Below are 10,400 nucleotides of genomic sequence, written 5' to 3'. Positions count from 1 at the left end.
CAGCATCTACCCTCATGCTCCCCATAGCCACCCCATCTTCCCCTACACACACACACCCCACAAGCTCAGCAGTTCCCAGCTTCTGTCCCCTCTGACACAGCCTGTAAATTCGACTTCTCTTAGCTGCTGCCCCCCCACGACCTCCACCCACTCAGCCCCTTCAACAATCCCCAGCCATTCCATCTTCAGCCCACCCAACACCCACCTATGCCCCAGACACTCTTCAACACCCACCTAACTGCCAGGTTTCTGCAGCATGATGACCTATCCCCACCATTGCATGGGGCAGGGTGTATTCACCTTAAACTGAAGTTTACGGTCTTATACAAATTATGTAATAGGGTTTTTCATACTTGCAAATAATTTCCATAAATTGCTATACATGGAGCTGCACAATACTTGGCAACTATGGCATATTGCTCATTTGTGGGAGGAGGGAGGCATCTGCGAAACTTAAGACCCTCGTATGGGGCTTGGAGAAAAGAACTCTGCAGGTAAGTGAAGGGAGACATGAGATACATTTTGTTGGGGGGTGGGAAAAGCAGAGGACTGGTTTATCTGGAGGTGAACATGAGGATGGTTACAGAAGATGGAAAGGGGTCTTGGGAAAGAACAGGATGAGGTTGAGGTAACAGGGCACAGTGAGCACAAAGGAAGCCCCAAGGAACAGATGATGTGAAATGGAAGAGTTAAGGAAAGGGAGCCAGGATGGGGTTAGAGACAGGAATGAGTGAAATTAAAAGGGGAAGAGAGAGAAGGTCAGAAAATCGGGGAGGGAGCATGGAAAAGAAAACGGGCTGTCTGTAGGGAAAAGCAGCCTGGGAAATTAGATAATGAAGGAAAGAAAGAGAAATAGGAAGAACGAAAAACAAGAGAAACACTATGATGTTTGTTTCGGTTATTTAACAAGCATTTGTGGCAAAATATTAAATCATGGCGTGAGGGTCAGAGGGACTTTGGGAGACCTGATCGTGTGTGTGAGGTGGGCATGAGAGTCTAGTGTTCCCAACAGGAAAATAAGTATACTGAGAAATTTTCCATTTTCCCACCTCCGTCTGTTGGAAGGAGAAAACATTCGCTGTTTTCTGGGATTGCAATAGACGGTCTAAGAGCAAACTGATTAGTAGGTAAGAAAATACCCTGATGTGACGAAGTGGGAATGTTCTTAATGTTTTCTCTGACTACTGTGTTGGTGCTTCAGTTTCCCCTATGCATTTCTTAGGTATCTAGGTGGGGGGGATCAGGGTGTATGATTGTTGCAGAGCCCAAGAAGGCCCCTGTGATACTATCTGCACAGAGAATGGCCGGCACTCTGTCTCCTGGCAACTAATGGCCTGGGCCCTTCCTCTGCAAAGGTGCCAACTGAAGGTGTTGGAGAACAAAGAGATCAGGTGACCTCCCGGCCCTGGAAAGAGACAAAGACCAGAGAGGAGGGGCTGGAGGGTCTCAGTTTGGAGCTGGCTGAGAAAATGGAGGGGAGCCCAGATGGGGCTCTGGCCTCCCTGGGGCCCCCCAAGATGGACCTAACTGAGGGGGTCCTGTTGTCTGTACCTGCAAGACCTGTCTTGGACTGTGTTCCTGTCGTCTAAATAAACCTTCTGTTTTACTGGCTGGCTGAGAGTCATGGTGAATCGCAGGAAGCCGGGGGTGCAGGGCCTTGTCTCCCCCAAACTCCGTGACACCTCCATCCTCCTCTAATAATTTCAGTTTTATTTAAAAAGCTTTGGATTGTGAACACTAACAGAGTTTTTCTGCTTGTTCCAGTCTCATCTCCATTAGCACTGGTTTACCTTAGCCTTGGGTCTCACACAGTCTCTGTCACAGACAAGATGGCTGTGAGAGGCTGGAAGACTGAGCAATGCCAAATGTATTTGTAACTATAATGACAGGCTCCATTGCACAGGGTACTCACAGTAAGAAGCGATTCCCAGCTTATGACCAGTGATTTGACTGGATTGACACAATGTGGTGGAGTTTTCTTTGAACAGACTAATCTAATATGTGGTAAAATTTTTAGATTTTCCTAACAGTTTTTTAAAAGGATGGAAAGAGTAACAAATGTAGGTGGATTGGGTTCTTTGGCCCATTTTCTCTCCCATTTCCTAATGTTAGCTCCCACTTTGCAAAGAAAGTTCATTTTTCTTCCCACGTCCATTACATTAAAAACCCCAGAGGAAAAGAATAATTAGAAATAAATATGATAAAGCTAAATTTTGCGCCAAATCTTCAGCTGGTATAAATTAGAATAGTTCCATTTAAGCTAATGTACATCATCTGAGGATCTGGCAAAATTACCTTTTAAATGTTAGTACTGTACATACCCTTCTGTTTCAGATCATAACAAGGAAGATCTCAAACCAAATCTCCATCTCCAAGCATCCTGAGCTTTGAAAAGTTTGGATCCTGCTCTGAACTTTGGAATTTGGGTCCATTCTGGAGAGGTCAGTCAGTGTACAGGCTAAGTATTTTGTGTTTGCTTTTCAAACAAAAGAAACTATAGTTTCCCTTCTCCATCGTTCATGGGTACTCATTTGTTAATTCTGAGGTGTGCAAAAATACAGGTTTGATAGTGACAGTAGAGTTTTTGTTTGTTACACAAAATCTACTTGAGCAAGGGGAGATCTTTTTTTTTTTTTTTAGATGGCACATTATACTAGCTTGTAATTCAGAAACAGGTGGAAAAAGGGTATAGTAAATCATACCAACCTGACCATCTCCTTTTTAGAAAAATAATTAAAACCCACTAAAAGTCTTTAATATTTTGCTTTCCATTTAGTTCTATTTTGTTCTCCACAAAGGTTTCTCAGTTGCATGAGATTTAAGCATTTGTTTGCTTTTAATATGAAATCTACTATTTCAGGGATTCTGAAATAGTCATTTCCTCCAACTCAAACACATACATACTTAAATACTGAGACATTTAAAAATGGCAGAGATGTTTTGTTTTGCTGCAGATGGGCAATTGTTACATTGAACAAATAATGAAATATAACAGTAACAGGAGGTAAAGGGAATTGTAAGAAAATTGCAGGCTGATGACAGCTTTCAGTCCACTACCATAAATAGATGATGTATGTGAGCAAATCAACAGACACTCAACAACTTATTTTGTCAATAACTATGAATGCTTGGCCTCTTATGTCTCTGGTGTCTGTGAAGACTGAAGACAATTGGAATGTCATATTTTCTTTATAAACTTAAGTAACTTTTTTCATTTGCATTTAAAGATACTCTGAGCAATAGTAGATCAGTTTATCTACAGCCATAAGAGCAAAGGGAACTGCAGTCGTCATTTAGAAGTATGAGGATGCCCTAAATAGACATAATGCCCACCCAAGTGGACATCAAAATCCTCATTTGCTCGCTTTAACCATGGACTACCTTGTTCTCAGAACAAATACTCTCACCTATTTGGAGTTAAGCCTATGCTTATTCTGCCCCAGGCGCTCTTGAAAATTAAAAAACAAACCATCAGTACCAAGGGATAGGATGATGATCATATTACTGGTTCTGGATTAGCCCAGAAAACTCTGCATACTTTGAAACTTCTAACTCTGGGCTCTGTCCTTGTTCAGACCAAGTAGGCTATGGACTAAGTGCAAAGAAAACCCCACCAACTTTTAAGTGTTACCCTTGATTGACCCCTCAGCAAACCCTCCTCTCAACATCTCCTGCACAAGGATCCTAGTTGCCCCCATATTTTGCCTGTTCAAATGACCATGCTCAAAAAAGTCATACAGGAGTGGAACAGGTGCCAACCACAATGGTGCGTGAATGTCTGGAAATCCATCACTGCCCATTGACTGTTTCTTCAGGGTTGGCACTTAAGATAACGGAAACCCTCTAGCTTTAATTTTGGAGGGTCTACATAGAGACCAGGATTGTGCTGCTTTGAGGGCCAGGCCTCTGTGGTCAGGGCTCCAAGATAATATAGATAAATTGTCCATAGGATAGGAGCTCTTATAGAGAGAGATGGATGCTTTGAAGGCTGCAACCAAGCTAAAACCAAGGTGGCTTTCTCTGGCTCTTCAGCCTGGCCCTTATTGCTCTCAGAGCCCTCTCTTTGAGCTTTTAAAGAGAGGCTTTTTGAGAGCAGCCTGCCCTCATAACAATTTTCCTGGCTAGAAGACTGGAGGAATTCCTGGCCATCAGGAACTGATACCTAGTCTTTCAGCAAAACAAAGTAGTGATCAAGATGATACCTCATTTTTCTTCGATAAATCCTTATCTTATGGCCTAGGATGTCTCTTTTTTCTCCTCCTGCTTCTCTCTGCAAACCCTGAAGGAGCAGAAAGTGCATATTCTGGATATAAAAAAAGTGCCTTGTATATCTAGCTGAAAGGCCTCTAGATTATGGGAAATGGTGTAATCTATTTGTCCTCTACAGCTGAGCTGAGACAGAGGCTAAAACCTCCATGGCCTACTGAGCTCTGGAGTGCTCAGAGCAAAGAAGTTCCCACTACCACTGGAGCACATATCTCCCAATGAAGTAGATGTTGTAAGCTGTTGAAGATAAGGGGGCTTGCTGACTTTCCATTGGATATAAGTGCTGTGAGTCATTCCCAGCGAGGAGGAAAACAAACTGAGATAAGTCTGAGTGGGGACAGAGGGACCCACCTGGAACACCGTCCAAAGCCTGAGCATAGGGAAAGTCCCATACTTTATAGGGATGCTGGCAGTGGATAGCTGGGGCATGGGGAAAGTCCAAGGAAGGTGTCCAGGAAAGAGAAGAATTGGGGACATCTTCATCATCAACACAAGCATATCCGATGGCCCCAGCTTAGAGGTTTGTTTAGGCCTTAGGCCATCCCACCAGTGTCGCAGAAGGATTTTAATGGGCTTCAAGTGTGTGGGAATCTGGACCCACCTGCTAGAACTTCCCTTCCTGCTTCCAACCCCACTAGTCCTTCTCACTATGGGCTTGTCTACTCACAGATTTGGTACTGCTTTAACTATGGTGGTTTGAAACTGGCATAGCTGAAGTGGTACAATCTCTCATGTGGATGCAGTTATACTTGTATTAAGGTGCTTTATCCTGGAATAGTTTATTCCCATAAAGTTTGTAGGGATAAGCTATACTGGTATAAGCACCTTTATACCACTGTAAGAGCGTCCACACTCGGGGTTGTACCACTTCAACTATTTTGGTTTAAAATAATGCATCCCTAAGGGCATGTCTACACTACGAAATTAGGTTGATTTTATAGAAGTCGATCTTTAGAAAGCGATTTTATACAGTTGATCGTGTATGTCCCCACTAAGCGCAGTAGGTCAGCGGAGTGCATCCTCAATATCATGGCTAGCATCGACTCCTGGAGTGGTGCACGGTGGGTAGCTATCCCACAGTCCCCACTGCCCATTGGAATTCTGGTTTAAGCTCCCAATGCCTGATGGGGCAAAAACATTGTCGCGGGTGGTTTTGGGTACATGTCATCAGTCTCCCCCCTTCCCTCCTTGAAAGCAATGGCAAACAATTGTTTAGCGCCTTTTTTCCTGGGTTATCCGTGCAGACGCCATAGCTCGGCAAGCATGGAGCCTGCTCAGTTGTGCACTGCCGTGGTGAGCATTGTAAACACCTCACGCATTATCCTGCAGTATATGCAGAGCCTGGCTAGGAGCCGCCAGCACAAGGACGATTGTGAGGAGGACATGGACACAGACGTTCCTGAAAGCAAGGGATGTGGCAATTGGGATATCATGGCAGGTTGATACAGTGGAACGCCAATTCTGGGCCCGACAAACAAGCACAGACTGGTGGGACCACATAGTGTTGCAGGTGGCTGCAAAACTTTTGCATGCGTAAGGCACTTTCATGGAACTCTTTGAGTTGCTTTCCCCGGCCCTGAAGCGCAGGCATACCAAGATGAGACCTGCCCTGACAGTTCAGAAGCGAGTGGCGATAGCCCTGTGGAAGCTTGCAACACCTGACTGCTACTGGTCAGTCGGAAATCAATTCGAAATGGGCAAATCTACCGTGGGGGCTGCTGTGATCCAAGTAGCCAAGGCAATCAATAACCTTCTGCTAACAAGGGTAGTGACTCTGGGAAATGTGCAGGTCATAGTGGATGGCTTTGCTGCAATGGGGTTCCCTAACTGTGGTGGGGCGATAGATGGAACGCATATCCCTATCTTGGCACCGGAGCACTTTGCCAAAGAGTACATAAACTGCAAGGAGTACTTCTCAATGGTGCTGCAAGGGGATCACAAGGGACGTTTCACCGACATCAATGTGGGATGGTCGGGAAAGGTGCTTGACGGTTGCATCTTCCGGAATTCCGGGCTGTTCGAAAAGCTGCAGGAAGGGACTTTCTTCCCAGACCAGAAAATTACCGTTGGGGATGTTGAAATGCCAATAGTTATCCTTGGGGACCCAGCCTACCCCTTGTTCCCATGGCTCATGAAGCTATACACAGGCAGCCTGGTCAGTAGGAAGGAGCAATTCAACTATAGGCTGAGCAAGTGCAGAATGGTGGTAGAATGTGCTTTTGGACGTTTAAAAGGGTGTTGGCGCTGTTTGCTGAGTAGGTTAGACCTCAGCGCAACCAATATTCCCACTGTTATTGCTGCTTGCTGTGTGCTCCATAATATCTGTGAGAGTAAGGGGGAGACATTTATGGCGGAGTGGGAGGTTGAGGCAAATTGCCAGGCGGCCAATTTTGAACAGCCAGACACCAGGGCCATTAGAAGAACAAGCTAGGTGCACTGCGCATCAGAGAGGCTTTGAAAAACAGTTTCATGACTGGCCAGGCTACGGTGTGACAGTTGTGTGTGCTTGTCCTTGATGCAAAACCGCCCCCTTTGTTGAATGTACTTCCCTGTAAGCCAGTCCCCCTCCCCACTTTGGCCACAGCTGGCAAAGGAAATAAAGTCCCTATTGTTTTGAATCCATTTATTCTTTATTTATTAAAAAAAAATTGAGATCACTGACAAGGTAGCCCGGGTCGGGTGGGGGAGGAGGGAAGGACAAGGCCACATTGCTTATTGTAGCCACACTACAAATCAAAGCAGTTTGAATGACAGCTTTCTGTTGCTTGGGCCATCCCCCGGAGTTGAGTGGCTGGGTGCCCGGAGCCTCTCCCCCACCGCGTTCTTGGGCATCTGGGTGAGGAGGATATGGAACTTGGCGAGGAGGGCAGGCGGTTACACAATGGATGCAGTGGGGGTCTGTGCTCTAGTTGCCTTTCCTGCAGCTCCATCAGACGCCTGATCATGTCTGTTTGCTCCCCCATTAGCCTGAGCATCTCCTCCTGCGTGTTCCGATCACGCTCACTGTATGCTTTCCTGGTCTCTGCCACCGAATGCCTCCATGCATTAAGCTGTGCCCTATCAGTGCGGGAGGACTGCATGAGCTCTGAAAACATGTCATCGCGAGTGCAATTTTTTTGCCTTCTAATCTGCGATAACCTCAGGGATGGAGTTGATACGGGGAGCATAGAAACATTTGCACCTGCAGGGGGGATAAAAAGGAAGAGTACAATTTAAGAAGATACATTTCTGAGAACAAAAGGGAGACTCTTTCACAGTGAATCAAGCAATTCACAGCAGACAGCACGTGTTTTAGGTACAAGGTTTCATTTTGCCTTTTATATTGAGTGCCTACTGGTATGGTGACACATCACACACGGCTGGGCAACAGAATTTGGTTTCCCGGCAGCCATGTTAAGCCAAAGGGTACGTGGGGTTGGCTTCATAACATGTGGGAATGGTTTAAAACTGCAGCGCCCTCCTTTCCCATAGCAAGCAATGCCGGTTGGGTTTGCCGTTTAAAAGGAAGGGCTGCAGTTTTGGGGTGGATGTGCAGCACACCCCTCCCCCCACCGCATGGCTATTCTCTGGGATGATCCCTTTTAGCCAAGCACAAACAGCCCAGAATGAATGGGCTCCTTTTACTGTTCCCTTACAAAAATTCCCCTATTTCAACCAGGGGACCATGAATGATATCACTCTCCTGAGGCTGACACAGAAAGATAAAGACCGAATGTTGCATGAATGCGACCAAAACCCAGGACCATTCGCTGCCATGCTTTGTGCTGCAATGATTCCAGACTACTTGCTACTGGCTTGGCATGGTAAAGTGTCCTACCATGCTGGGCAAATTAAGGGAGCCCTCCCCAGAAACCTTCTGCAAAGGCTTTCAGAGTACCTCCAGGAGAGCTTCATGGAGATGTCCCTGGCGGATTCCCACTCCATCCCCAGACACGTTAACAGACTTTTCCAGTAGCTATACTGGCTGCAAATGCATCCCAATTCTTCGGGGGCAAATCAAACATTAAACACAATTGCTTTTAAACCTGTAGTGTAGCTACAAATGTGCACTCACCAGAGGTGCCTTCTGTGCCTTCAGGGTCCAGGAACAATTCACCCTGGGACGTTATTGGCTCCAGGATGATGGAAAAGGTCCTGGCTGCCGGGGAGAACAGATTCTCCACTTGCTTGCTGTGCATTCTCCTCTTCCTCATCCACAAAATCCTCCTCCGTGTTGCATGAGACTCCCCCCTTGAAGGTGTCCATGGACAGTAGTGGGGTAGTGGTAGGGTCCCCCACCCTAGAATCACATGCAGCTGATCATAGAAGCGGCATGTATGGGGCTCTGTCCCAGAGTGACTGTTTGCCTCCTTTGTCTTTTGGTAGGCTTGCCTGAGCTCCTTAACTTTCACGTGGCACTGCTGTGTGTCTCTGGTGTAGCCTCTCTCCACCATGCCCTGTGCGATTCCGGCATATATATCAGCATTTCTTCTGCTGGTTCAGAGTTCTCCCTGCACAGATTCTTCTCTCCATACAGCAGTCAGATCCAGTGTCTCTCGTTTGCGATTCTGGGACTGCATGGTCACCTGTTCTGCTGAGCTCGCCACGCTGACCAAGCAGGAAATGAAATTCAAAAGTTCCCAAGGCTTTTCCTGTGTACCTGGCTAGTGCATCAGAGTTGAAAGTTCTGTCCAGGGCGGTCACATTGAAGCACTCTGGGATAGCTCCCAGAGGCCAATACCATCGAATTGCACAATGCTGCATCTGCACTACCCCAAATTCGACCCAGGAAGGTCGATTTTAGTGCTACTCCCCTTGTTGGGGAGGAGTACAGCAGTCGATTTTAAGAGCCATTTAGGATTGGTTGTGTAGCCACATTGCCTAACGCGGCTAAATTCGACCTAACCTCGTAGCATAGACCAGACCTAAGCAAAATAGTTGAATGGCTATAAAAATTGTGTGTAGACCAGCCCTTAAGCACTCTGATAGGGTCCAGTAAAACAGGCACAGCAATCTTCACACCTACCATGGCATCTATGACTGATGCTGTTACGGTTTTCTCCCTGTCTTTGTTTTCTCATCAGAGTCATTGTTCATAGCCTTTCAAGTCACGCTGACATAGGCTTCCAGTCTGGAAACAATTAAAGGCTACCACGACAATGGCTAGTACATAAAAACAGACCAAACATCCATAAATGTACTAGCTTGTCAAACTGCTTGGCTAAAAGTACTGCTCCAACCTGTCCTTCTCCCGCCCTGAGGCTGCAAGTCCCCATGCACAGGCACGAAAAGAAACAAGTCGTCCTTTGGAAACTAGGGCTTCTCAAAATTTTATGTCGGCATAGGCTTCTGATGTGCTTGAGGTAGTCAGTAGTTTCTAGTTTCTCCCTCAGCGCCCTCCCAATGTCTGTTTTGGAGGATGATATTTTTGCATCTGCCATTGTCTGGGTTGGCATAATAGCAATGAAGGAGAAGAATAACTTCTTATCTGCTCGTTAGGTTGCTCACAGTCCCATACACTACCATTTCTCTGGTACCTGGCTGGATATCCTTGTTTCATTGTTCAGGAGGGCCTAGATTTTTAAAGATATTTAGGTAACTGCTGCACTTAGCATTGCAAGGCCTAAATTTCATTTTCAAGGGTATTTAGGGACTTAGGAGCCAAAATCCCACTGATTGTCAATGGGATTTAGGCTCCTAAGTGCCTGAATCACTTTTGAAAATGAGTCTTAGGCTCCTAAATCAGTTAGTCCTTGCAACTCTGAGTGCAACAATGCTGAAATACCTTTAAAAATCTGGGCCAAAGTTCTGTGTATTGCAGTATTTGGTTGCAGCATCCCATTGAAGGAGAATAATGACACTTGTTCAGTTTGTTTGTTTGTTTCCTATGTGTTTACTGCAGGAAGGATTTAATACCCACTATCTGGGCTGGCATGTTATTGCACTATGAGAAATCTTATTGGCAGGTAAGAAATTACTCTTGGGTCTTGTTGAACAACTGCAGATATTTAACCAAGATACTTTCATTAGCGTATTTTGTGATTCCTAAATTTTTTTTCTTTCAGCATAAATAAAAATAAATGAAAGAAACAAAAGATTTTTTTTTCCTCCATGGAAAAATTGAACTTTCTTACTGAACTGGCCTGTATTCAGAG

Source organism: Terrapene carolina, unplaced genomic scaffold (genome assembly GCF_002925995.2).
Source record: "Terrapene carolina triunguis isolate 2854851 unplaced genomic scaffold, T_m_triunguis-2.0 Scaffold113, whole genome shotgun sequence".
NCBI classification, from domain to species: domain Eukaryota; kingdom Metazoa; phylum Chordata; order Testudines; family Emydidae; genus Terrapene; species Terrapene triunguis.
This window is presented reverse-complemented; position numbering follows the sequence as displayed.